Source organism: Meles meles, chromosome 10 (assembly GCF_922984935.1).
Source record: "Meles meles chromosome 10, mMelMel3.1 paternal haplotype, whole genome shotgun sequence".
Lineage (NCBI taxonomy): Eukaryota > Metazoa > Chordata > Mammalia > Carnivora > Mustelidae > Meles > Meles meles.
This window is the reverse complement of record NC_060075.1, coordinates 59,774,628-59,787,357: the sequence shown is the minus strand read 5'-3', so window position 1 is coordinate 59,787,357 and position 12,730 is coordinate 59,774,628. Positions and strand designations below refer to the sequence as shown.

Genomic DNA, 12,730 nt, shown 5'->3' with positions numbered 1-12,730 from the left:
AGTTTCAGAATGAGCACATTGACCTTCTCCCCCATACACCTGGAAACAAGTCAAGCTGGGACATTCATAGAGGACAACTATCCATTGATACATTTTACATTTTACCTGGCATTTATCTTCCACTCACTTTGGGTTCTTATTCACATTCCTGTGCTCTTAGATTTAGTTTCTCTGGAATTATAAATGTGTTCATGGTATATGGGAGAGCTTTTTTTTCTTCTTTCTTTCTTTTCTATCTATCTTTCTTTCTTTCTTTCTTTCTTTCTTTCTTTCTTTCTTTCTTTCTTTCTTTCTTCCTTCCTTCCTTCCTTCCTTCCTTCCTTTTCTTTCTTTCTTTCTTTCTGGAGAAGTTCAGCCAGTAAATCAGCAGGGCACTTTTGATACCAAGGTAGCCTAAGTAGAGGAGGCTGGGAACCTCAACAGTAGGATTCACCGATGGAATGATTCGCAGCACTGGCTTCTGATCAGTGTGTCTGGTAAAGGGTAGCAGTAAATAGTCTGTGGAGAAAAAAGAGACGGGTCAACACTGGGCTGTAGAGATGAGTCAGTTCTCACTTGTGACTGGTTATTAATGAAAGCAGTCATTAAAAGCTTCCAAGAGGTGTGTGTGTGTATATATATATATAAATATATAAAATTAGGAATTAAAAATTACACATATATATATGTAATTTTTAATTCCTAATTATTTTGGAAAGATCTTTGCAGAAACACACATCCTGTATTGGTGAGGAACAGAGAGAAGGAAGGGAAATATCTGAAGTATGGTGATTTCCTTTCTTGCTGGCCCACATCAATTGTGTCATCCCTGAGTGGTTTTATCCTGGCCAGCCAGCACCATCAAGGAGTAGTAGTACAAATGTGGGTGGGAGCAAATGACCACTTTCCCCCGCAATGTATACATTACAGAGCAGAGACGTTACAATTGTAAGACTGTCATCTGATCTGGTGGTGATAGATTTTACCAAAAACTAGCACCTGTATTTTATCTTTGCTCAGATTTATACCTGACTTAACATTTGCAATGTTTAGATATGGCACAACAAGTTAAAGCATAGATATGTTCCACAATTTATGTAGCTAATTTCATGCATAACCCATGGAGGGGTACGTTGTCACCGGGAGGTGAAGGCGGGCAGGTGCCCTGGTTGTTGTTGGTGGTGAATTTATCATTACAGTTAGGTTAAAACATAGTTACCACAATGAGGTAATTTTCATATTTGCTGAGTGACAGCCAAGAGGATTATGTAATTTGTGAAAAGTAAAAACAGTAACAGAGTAACTTTTTTTTTGGTTTAGACTTAACAGTGACCTCTCAGTGCCCTTCCCACTGTTTCTTTCTATAGTCACATTGTTATCTCATCTGATCCGCACTTATGAGCTCCACTTTACAGATGAAGAAACTGAGGAGGCTTCCAACAGAAGGAAATAAAGCTGCAACAGGAGCTCTAAGTCCAGGAGTCTGTACACCTCTCACCAAGCAAGCTCTCAATAAACACATTCGTCCACAGAGACTGAGGGTTGCTTCCTGAATGTCCTTGTTTTCCTGAAAGACCTTTCAGCAAGAACTGCTCTGAAAAATAAATTGGGGCAGAGTAATTTAATGCTTTGCGTCGCTGTCTACTCATTGTCTCTCTTTTAAATAAGAACACATTGTGCATCCATTTCTCAGCAATGTTGCAGAAGATCACTAACTAATGTAGGCTTCATTCAGGAAATAAAGAGCAGGTTCTAATATGGGCTTGTGAGGTGCAAATACATGTGTATACATAGCAGCAGGAATGCGCATACGTCCCTTCGCTCTGCTCAGTCACAACAATTACTATGAAAGCTTCAATAACTTCATTTTGGCAAACAGAATGATCGGTCTGGGAACCAAATGTTAGCCTTAAGTGTGTTTTTCTGTTAGATCATTAGGTTTCTTTTTTTCTCTTCTTAACAGATGTGTAGAAATTAAATGGGTCTGGAGCCACTAATATTTTATGAATATGAAAAGCACAGTCTTTCCTGTGAATAAAACCAACCATTATCCCACTAATCAATCTAATGAAAAGACTTCCTGCATTAACAAAAAGTATCTTCTGATGATTTTAGTTCCACTCTTTATCCTGTTCACCTCTAGAAACCTAAACAAAAAAAGCCTATCAGGCTGCGAATAGAAGAAAACCCTTACTTTTTTGCATCCTCCTCTACTTGCCTCTTTAAACTTGGCTCCTTTCCTCTTGGAGGAGGAGTGAATGGCAAGTCTGCTGCCCCCAACATTGTAAGTAATACCAGAATGTGTTAACACACATTCTGTGTGATGTCATCACACACTAATCATTGTATGGAATAATTGGAAGGGACTTTGGAGAATACCTGCTTTAATTCCCTCACTCTAGGGGCCCCTGGGTGGCTCAGTTGATTAAGAGTCTGCCTTCGGCTTAGGTCATGATCCCAGAGTCCTGGGATCAAGCCCCACATCAGGCTCCCTGCTGAGTGGGGAGTTTGCTTCTCCCTCTACCACTCCGCCTGCTTGTGCATTCTGTGTGTGTGTGTGTGTGTGTGTGTGTGTGTGTGTGTGTGTGAAATAAATCAATAAAAACTTAAAAAAGAAATTCCCTCACTCTATAGAGGAGAAAACCAGGGTATAGAGAGAGAGGACCCCGGCACAAGGTCACAAGTGTAACTCGGGGCAAACCACATTTATTGGATATTAATACAGTTCAGTCCTCACTGTTTGGGGAACAGCTGGTGACTGTGACAGGGAAAAAAAAGTATAACACTGTCGCTAGATGAACAAACCTCATTGATTGGTTCAGTGTATTCAGTCACAAGTTAGTATACATGTACTGAGCCTTCCAACATGCTAAATGTTGGGGATACACTTAACAAACTAAATGAGGTGCCGGCAGGCGAGAGCAGCTCTTTGCTTCAGTAGACACCAATCAGAATGAGTTGGTCCTTGATAAGCAAAGGCCACTGAGAACTCTTCATAGCACATGGCTACTGGACCAAGATAATATCTCCTGCCACAGAGAGTAAGAAAATTCAAGGGATTGTACATTAATATTTTCAAAATCAGTCACAGTTGCCCCTTTCTATTATCATGAAAGACAACACATGAATAGCAATAATACAGCTAGGACCCTGATTCACATACTTCACTGATTTTTGAATTGCAGTTTTTCTATTATCTAAGAACATGCTTTTCTTTTTTTTTTTAATTCTTTTAGGTTATGGAAAACAGGTAAAAAGATGAGAGAGTTCTTTTACCTAGATATTCTCAAAGAGCTAAAAACGGGGAGAGAGAGAGAGAGAGAAAACAACAACAAAACAACAAAAGCCCTAACTTACATTCCTTTAAGAATGCCAGGTTAGATAAAAGTCAATGTTACTTGCAGCTAAAAATTCCATTTCAGGAAATAAATCATACTTTTAATAGAAAATATATTTTATCACTGAATTTTTTAAAGAAATATAAACAATGTATGAGTGGTTATTTTTCTGTAACAGGATTACCCAAAATGGAAGAATTAAAAATAAAATTCCTGGAAGGCAGGGTCAGTGCCTAGAATGTCTTTGAACGTCCAGGTCATAAAAGATCGCTAAAATGCAGTGAGCACTTGGAGACTTTTGACAAATCTCAGCAAGTATTTAAAAATCATAAAGAAAAGAATCTGATAAAAAATATGATTAATATCAAACAGAAAATTGCCTCAGTCATTCTATAGCTCATTCACTCAGCAAAGAAAATGGAGAGGCTCTAATGTCTAATCCTAAGTGGCCCTGTGTGTGGGTTAACCCTGGGGAGGACAGATGTGGTTTGAAATACTGGTTCTATCACAGTCATTTCAGTAAGAGTCAATAATGCTGGCAACTATGAAGATGAAGTAGCAGAAGTTGATGTTTTATATTCCTAAATTCAGATACAGTTGAAAAGGCGAAATTCTCAGTCTTTTAAGCTACATTTCAGAAATGATACAGATGACTTCCTATGCCTCCTTTATTCCAGTGAGATGCATTATTCCCCAAACACAAGAAATCCCTTTCTGGTTTCCCCACCCTGAGATCTTCTACAGCCAGTTGTTATTTCTATCTCCTAAGGACACGGACAGTTAGCAAGCCAGCAGAGTAGAAACTGAAGTTACAGAAGTGACTGAGGACCAAAAAGGATTTACTTAATCTCTTTTTTATGTGAAAACAGGCCTAGGGCCCCAAAGAGGAAAATGAGTCTGTTTCTTAACAGATAATTACTGAGAGGATAGTTTCAGTGACCGTTCCATTGCCAGAAGAATCCACAAATTGGCAGCCTGGTCCATCCGTTCCCCTCTTCTGTTATTTCAGCAAGATAAGGTGGTGGGGGATCCATTATCTCCACCGTTGGAGCCCTGGGCTTTCCATCTTCTTCTGGCCATCAGGGACAGTTCCTCTTCTTGTTTTAATGCCAGTCGCCTCCCCCAACCTTCATTTTCAGAAATCGGTGGAATCTGCCTTGGGTTAGAAAATTTCCAAAATACTTCTTAGGCAGAATCATGGAAATTAAAGATGTGGAGGACCTCATTGGATCATCTAGTTCCTCTATTTCCCATTAAGGAGTTTTCCAGATGGAGGGTTTTCATATGCTAGATGCCTCCTCTCATTTCTGCAAGGCCTAAAGTCAGATTTTGAGCATCCAAGCCTAATGTGGAGAGGTGAATAAGGCCTGCATTCAATAATTTCATAGACAGAAAAGTGCCTTATCCCAAAGGTATTATCATATTACAACAACTTTTGGATGGAAACAGGTGACACCTCATCAGCACAGTTATGTGAGAGTGTTGTATGGTCCTCCAAGCACCAGGGCCTGACATTTCTCTCACAGAGAGCAGGATTGGGTTGCTATGTCCTGAGCACAATGGAACCCATTGGGAGCCCAGGGTGTTTTTGTGGTTTGTTTTTTTTTTCCCCTCTCTTTCTTTTCTCTTCTTTCTTTCTCTCTCTCTCTCTCTCTTCTTTCCTTTTCTTTTTCCCTCTCTTTTTCTTTCCTTCCTTCCCTCCTTCCTTCCTTCCTCCTTTCTTGTTGCTCTATTTTTCTGCACAGAGGAACTTCTGTTTTGAGGATTCTTCCAGAACTCTTTCGGAAGAGAAGTGTGATGTCCAATGGTACACAGGTAAATCTGCAGGAAGACGTCTGTCAGAAACAGACACTGTTTTCACTAGCAATTCATTTGTGAGTCTCCCCTTCCTATATTTCTAGCCTCATCACATAATGCTGCCAAAATATGGTTTGAATTTCATTCTTAGTAATTATATTAGAGTCTCCTTAGGTAGGTGTCATTGTGGTTAGATGGTTATGATCACATTATGGTCTAGAATAACCTTCTCCTTTTTTTTTTTATAATACAGAAACCCAACTTGAAAATCAGCTGAGAGGGAATCCTGGCTTGCTTTCTTCCTTAGCTGTACACATTTGCATAGATTATTTAGCCTGAGTTTCAATCTACTCATTTGTGCGTGATTTGTCATAAAGCAAAATAAACGCTAAACTATCTGGCTCAGGCTCAATACAAAATAAATAATAGTTTCTTCACCCCCTTGTAAATGGTAATTAATCTAGGAGCCTTGGAAAAATCTCCAAACTGAGGAATAAATGTGAAAATATTTCCCCCTGCCACACTTTAAGAAAAAGCTCAAACTAATTTTATATTATTCTGGTTATAATAGTTTTTCTGATTACACAGCTCCTTGTGTATTTTAAAGACAAAAGAAAAGAAAATCTTCTAGCCAGTTTAGAGTTAACAGAAATAATTAAAAGAATTTTAAATATTAAGCTTATTAAATCCTGTGGTACTCCATTTGTGGTACTGTGGAAGCCCTTGCCCGGACATATTAAAATACCTTTTAAAGCACTGAATAATATCAGAGTTGTCAGACATGCCTTACTCATGGGTCGAAATGTTTAAGTCTTTTGGTTGCCAGTAGCAGGAAACAATTTGAACTAATAAGCACAAAGGGCAACCTAAAGGAATGATCTGGAAATCTCTTTTCTTGAAATACTCTTCCCTTAGATACTTCAAGTTTTTCCTTTTCTTCCCCCAAACTGTTATTCAAATGTCACTTTCTCACTGAGTCCTTCCTTGATCCTCCTTGAGACAACTACAATCCCTTACACATTCCCAACACTCCTTTCCAAACCTGCTATATATTTACTTATCTATATTGATTTTCTACCTACTCTTACAATATGTAAGGTCCATAAAGACCAGGATTTTAGATCACTTTATTCATTGATTTTTGCCTTAGCAACTGTCACAGTACCTGGCATGTAGTGAGAACTTAGTAAATATTTATTGAATAAATGAATGAATCTGAATCTCATGGAATCCGAGGAAGAATAAACAACTTGGCTTCAGAAAGAGCCAATGTCATGCACTTTAGAAGCAGGATAATTTCAATCTCCGTCCCCCCGCCCTGGAGCTCTGCCATTGGCATGGAAGTCCATTTTTATGGGTAGAATGTGTCTTCTGAAGTCTCAAAGTTCATTCTCTGTCAACATACTCCAAGGAATTTGTTTGAAAGAGGGCGTAACTGACTTGCCTGCCATTAGCATCAAATGGCACTTCAAATATTTCTTAGATTCAGGAACAGTGGCCAACACTCAAATGCTTACTGAGTAATATGAAGGTGTGAAACAGACTGGGCGTGATCCCTTGGTGAATAGTGTACCCTAGTAGTGCACAGTAGGGGATAGTGTGTTGAAGCAGTGAACAATTTCTCCGTTTAAAGGGTGAAGCCCCTATTCAGTCCCGCTGACATTCTCTTGGGCCAAAGCCCACTTTTCCCGGAGCTTCTGATTTTCAAAAGAAGCTGTAAATAGGGGTCTTTCTATACAGTCTCCTAATTTCAAAATCGCAACAACTGTTCACAATATTTTATTAAAATACACCTCAAAGATCACGCAAAACATCTTTAGAGGACAGATGTGGCCAAAAGACATGGTGTTTGTAAGTTCTGGGCTAGATCCTCAGTTCTAGTTGTCTGAATTTTATAATCTAAGCCATCTTCACTTTATCAGTAACATTTATAAAATTACTAACAAAACTTGATGCTTTTCAAACTAGATTTCTAATAGACATACTTTTTAAGTTTTTTTCCTTCTAAAGAACCCCTTATATTCCCTTGATTATTTCAGTGATGTCTGTTAGGACCTTTTCTAGTTCTATCTCCATCTCCCTCGAGTGCTAAGTAGAACAGGTAAGAGAATATTGAATTTGCACAAAGGAAATATAGGTTCTATCCTTGGATTTTTATTGTGCTGGCGATACAAACTTGAACAATGTTATCTAAACTACTTAGAGCTATGCTCTTCTGTTCTTAAATGAGAATGACAGCACCTGCTTCTTTTCACCTAATGTGAGGCCATGAGAATAACAGAATTTATAAACTACAAAGGGATGAAAATGTAAGACTTATCTCAGTATAATAACACCATCGCTTTATATGACAGTTAAATCCCACTGAATGCTTTATTTCTAATAAAATACTTAATTGCCAATAAAAGTTTTTATTTCCAATAAAATTTATAATGCATAATTGCATGGTTTTTTGGTTGCTCCTGCAACTGCAGCAATATTATGAAATGTTCTCCAGACACTACAATCTTTTCCTTAGGCTATAATTTATATTTCACAGTGTAGTACCTTATAAATTTATCTTCTCTGCAACCTAACTCATCCTTTTTCTGTCCTCAAACAACTTTCTTCATATCCTCTTTTTGTTGTCGATTATCTCCTTTCAGCCATCCTCAGTTGCATTTACGAAGTCATATTCGAACTTTCTTTCTCATTTATTCTTCATTTTGAGTCACCTTCCTTGTTAATCTCTAGCTTTGAAAATAACATAGATGTCATGAAGTTAGTTGCTCAAGGAACATGTTTTTCATGAAGCTCCCAGTTCCTCCAACTTAAAATTATCTCTTACTCTTCTAAGTAGCTATAGAACGTTGCTGATTTAAAGCTTAATACATTTCACTTTGATTACTGTCTGTATTCACACATCAAAGTAAGTACAATGACTCAATCTTGTTCAGGTCCATAGCCAACTCTTATAGTAGGACTTTGTATATAATAGGTACTCAATATAAGCTAGATAAATGGACTTTTCCTCAACTCAATTATCTTTATTTTCCTACATCAAAGTCAAGTGTTATTATTTTTTATTTTCACTGCTTTCATTATATTCTTGCATGTTATACTTGTCAACTCAGTATTTCACCAGGCAGAAGAAACTGGCAATTACAAAAAAGAAAACTTAGAGGATTTTCTCTTTTTTTTCTAGGCAATATATTTGACATGTTTTCCAGCATCAGTCCCTAGGGAATCTTGACACTAGCACTTTTCTAAGTAGAGAGATGATCATTTATTCCTACACATTGCTTCCTGTCATTAAGCCATTTCCGTACTTAAGACAAAACATTTTCCATAATAACAAGGAAACCAATTTTTTTCAATTCCTTGACCACCTATAGGATGCACACTTGTAAAGTCTTTCTGAAAGTAGAAACAGAATTACATTCTGTTTTGTTTTCAATATCACCTCTGAGAAATCTAAGAGATTGATTTATTTAATAATCTTTGTGGAGAAACTGCTAAGTGTCTGGCTCTATAAGACACCATAAGGGCACACAGAAGAAAAGCCATTTAGTGTTCAAGAAGCTTTATCTTGGCAATTGGCAAAGCGCTCAAATGAGAGGACAGAGGGACAAATCTCAACTCTACCTTGGAGGGAGGCCCGTGAAGGTTTAATTGAGGTAGACACTTAAGAAGAGTCTTCAAAGAAAATCCATTTAGTGTTCAAAAGGCAGGAAGTGCATTCTGAAAAGAAAAGGACTAGCAAATGAGAAGGCACGCACCAGCAATCTACGTGTGGTGACCTACGTGACCTACGTGCAGTGTGGTGACCTACGTGTGGTGTGGTATAGTGACTTACGTGCAGGCTGTCTGGTGTTTCTGGGAAGGAGCTGTGGAGCACAATGCAACCAGAAGAGACTCTGCTGCAGAGGCCTTCAAACTATTTTATCCAATAGTCCAAGCACTTGAACACTTGCCAGCAGGCAAAAGAAAAAGATATGTCCCAGAGACATAATACTGATGGTGGAATAAAGAATGTCCTAGGGGGGCACCTGGGTTGCTCAGTGGGTTAACCCTCTGCCTTCGGCTCAGGTCATGATCTCAGGGTCCTGGGATCGAGCCCCGCGTCGGGCTCTTTGCTCAGCAGGGAGCCTGCTTCCCTCCCTCTTTCTCTCTCTGCCTGCCTCTCTGCCTACTTGTGATCTCTGTCAAATAAATAAATAAAATCTTAAGAAAAAAAAATGTCCTAGGAAAGATATGGTTTGCAGGTTATCTGAAAAATCTAGTTCAATGCTCTAAGCCATCAGAGCAGCAACAACAAAGAAAGGAGGGGACAGGATGTATTACTTTGGAGGTTTAATCAATAGGAACATACAATTGTGATTGAGTTAATCAGTGGAGCGTTATTTTCCCCTTGTCGAAGCCATGTTTCATATCTCCCCCAAAGTTATATTTTTCTAGGAATCTGAGATTCTATCATTTTTTTCCAGGTGCTGCCATCCTGACAAACATAGGGATACGAATCACCACTCTGAAGTTCCCAGGTTTGCTTCCAGTTTCCTCCCAATGGACACTGTGCACTGGAAACCATTAGTCTTTGCTACCGCAAGTCAACTTAGTATGACAGTTTGCACATTGTAGCCAAAAGTTTCACCAGGGTCCCTGATGACTTATTTAGATCTAGTCTTTTAATTCACTATAGAAAATAATCTTTACTAACTCAGTACAACTTTATTTTTAGCTGGGAATCTGCCATAGTTTGTGCGTCCTTTGCTTTCATTTAAAGACAATTTATTTTTCCTTCAATAACCTCTGTTCATTCCTAATTTCTCATTTAACTCACTCATGAGCTATAACTGAGTTACTTTTTTTTTTTTATGTGACACAAATCTTTTCTTAGGTTTCTATTAGGATTGTTACAGGTGACTCTAGGTTCCCCCTGTTCTAATTGCTCTCTAAATACTTCTTATTTCTATTACTGGCTTATGCCAATAAGTGAGGATAAAGAACTATGAGACAGAATGGCATTCTGATACATTACATATTACATACCATGAAATTAAAACTGTTGGGTCTATCCTTAATTCTCTAATTTTTTTTTTCTGGAATCCTAGAAATATAATTAAACTATACACTAATTGTTCCAATCATTGCATATATTCACCCTAGTATTGTTTTTAAGCACAGAAAAAACTGGAAACAACATAAATGTACTAAGATGGCATATTTAGTAGCTCAGTCATGGTATATCTAGATAACGCACTAAGCAGCCATTAAAAGTTATTATTTTAATCTGCATATTTTGACATGAAAACCTATTCATTATTTATAATAAGGGAGAAGCACATTGCACTATTAGATGTGGAATATGACCTTACTTTGTGATAGCTTTCTTTTTATATGACTTTATTTGAGTGATAGAATTTCAGGTGACTTTAGGGGCAGCTGTGTTGTTCAGTCAGTTAAGCACTCAATTCTGGACTTCGGCTCAATCCTGATTGCGGTGCCATGAGATCAAGTCCTGCATTGCTCTCCGCACTAAGGAGGGAGTCTGCCTGAGATTCTCTCTTTCCTCCCTCTGGTCCTCCCTGCCTCTCTCTCTCTCTCTCTGAAGTAAGTACATAAATTTTTTTAAAAAAGAATTTCAGGTGACTTTAATTTTTAGCTATTTTGAATTTTCTGGCAAAGGGAGCACATGTGAAGATTTAGATCACTTCTCTTTTTATTTGGTAATACTAGTCCTGGTTTTGGACTTTGCTAAATTTTTCAGAATAAGGCATTAGTCATACAAATGATCAATGCTAACTTTGAAGAATGTTTTTATGTGATTTTGCAAAACAAAACAAAATAAACCAAAAACCTTCCATAATTTTCTCTAAGTTAGCTGCCCTTGTCTGACTAGAAAGAAACACTGAACCTCACCTGTCCCAAAGCCCGGTGCTAACACCACCATGACTAAATCTGACTACTGCAGAATGACTATTTCTGAATTTATATTTAAACTTTAGGTCTTTTTTTTTTTTTAATGTAAACTGGGTTGTTGTTTTCTTTTTCTACATTCTTTGTTGAAAGAATCCCTCCTGTCCAGGGCACAAGGGCATCAATTACATTATTATTCCTTACCAAGAAAAGGGAAGGACAGCAACTGGGCAAGTTTACATTCAGATCTGTTCTAGTTTTTTGGTAGTACACATCCCGACATCTTCCACTTGATACGAGTGTTGATAAATTGGGTGCATTTTTCTTTCCTTTCATTTGATTCTCCTTTACTATGGCAGGTCTCGTAGGAAGGGGAGATGACTTCTTCCAGTATCCAGCGGGTTGTTTTTTTTTTCCCTTCACAATCTGGAAAATTTCATTATGAAATCTGAAACTCAATATTAATGCCACCAACACATTTTGCATGTTAATTCGCCAAGAAGATAAATCACATTTTCTCATGTTTCCAGAATCCCCAGGATTAGAGGGCATCCCACACTTGCTTCCTGGATGCTCTACACTGAAGCCCCATCTGGTTTTCTTTTCTAAACATGTTCCCCTGAGATTTTCTTTAATTTGAATTGTATTAAATTCATCAAACTTTTAATGAGCCTTGGGCCTTGTTCGACTTGTGTGGCGGTCTCTCCTGGATAGTAGCTGAGGGAAATCTTAACCGCCTTCAGTCCATGCACTTCTGGGCGTTCCCATCAGGTCTAAGCCCTGTTTCACATTATGTGAATGTCATAAATAACTTGGTTGAAAGGGTCAGTGTTTTCTTATCTTGAAGAGAGTCAAAGGGCAGTTTGCATTTATCTAGGAAATGCACCTCACAGATGCTAGTCTTAAAAGCTCCTCAGGGGACGGGTGGGGAAATACTATTATCCTTACATAATTCTAAAAACCTGGGGGGTAGTGAAAAAACTGCACAAATTCTTCCCTTTCCTTTTCATCAAGGCCACAACAGAAGAAGAAGAAGAAGAAGAAGAAAACACCCCTGGTAATTTCATTTTTCTTACAGTTTGGTTTCTTCTCAGTAGTATATTCTTTCCTTGTAACATCTTAGCTTACTTCCTTTAGGATATCTTTTATTTGTACACAGAGTGGGTTGTAAGAGGTTTCCTTTGCTAGTATCCTGGAAACGGTCTCAAGTATACCTCCCCAAATCAGAAGAGCAAAGCCAAGGTTTTTTCCTTTTGTTTTGTTTTGTTTTGCTGGGATGAACTGGGATCTAACCTAAGAAATTTAACTCAAATCAAGTTAAAAAAAAAAAAAAAGACAGTTTTGTAACTATATTTTAAAGGCCCCCTACACAGACTCCAGCTGTCTGGATCTGTTCCTGGATGGAAATCGTAGATGAAGTCTGTGATAGCTCCCTATTGAATTTTCAGGGCCACCGCCCAGTTTTAGTTCATGCTATCTGCTCCTCGCCAAATTCCACTTCCTTCAGACTATAACCCACATTCATTTATTTAAGATTGAAGTCTAAGAAAACCAGCTTCTAAATACTAACAAAGTTGAATTTTACCAACGCATTTTCAAGAACTGATAAATACCTGTAAAATTCTTCTTAAATATTGTGAGATCAATTCTATTCTATTATTAACGTCTGTAACTTAATACAGGTTCATTTTTCTTTTAATCCACTTTGTTGAGGTATATTT

The 12,730-nt window shown here is 37.9% G+C and overlaps 1 long non-coding RNA gene across 1 annotated transcript; it reads right to left on the bottom strand.

Annotated features, from left to right (window-relative positions):
• Window positions 1-337: 337 nt before the first annotated feature.
• On the bottom strand, window positions 338-11,423 carry LOC123952250. The gene is made up of 3 exons (XR_006820581.1): window positions 11,214-11,423; window positions 8,739-8,834; window positions 338-498 (listed from the first exon to the last, which is right to left on the bottom strand). It is a non-coding gene; the product is annotated as an uncharacterized LOC123952250 (long non-coding RNA).
• Between the last annotated feature and the right edge of the window lie 1,307 nt (window positions 11,424-12,730).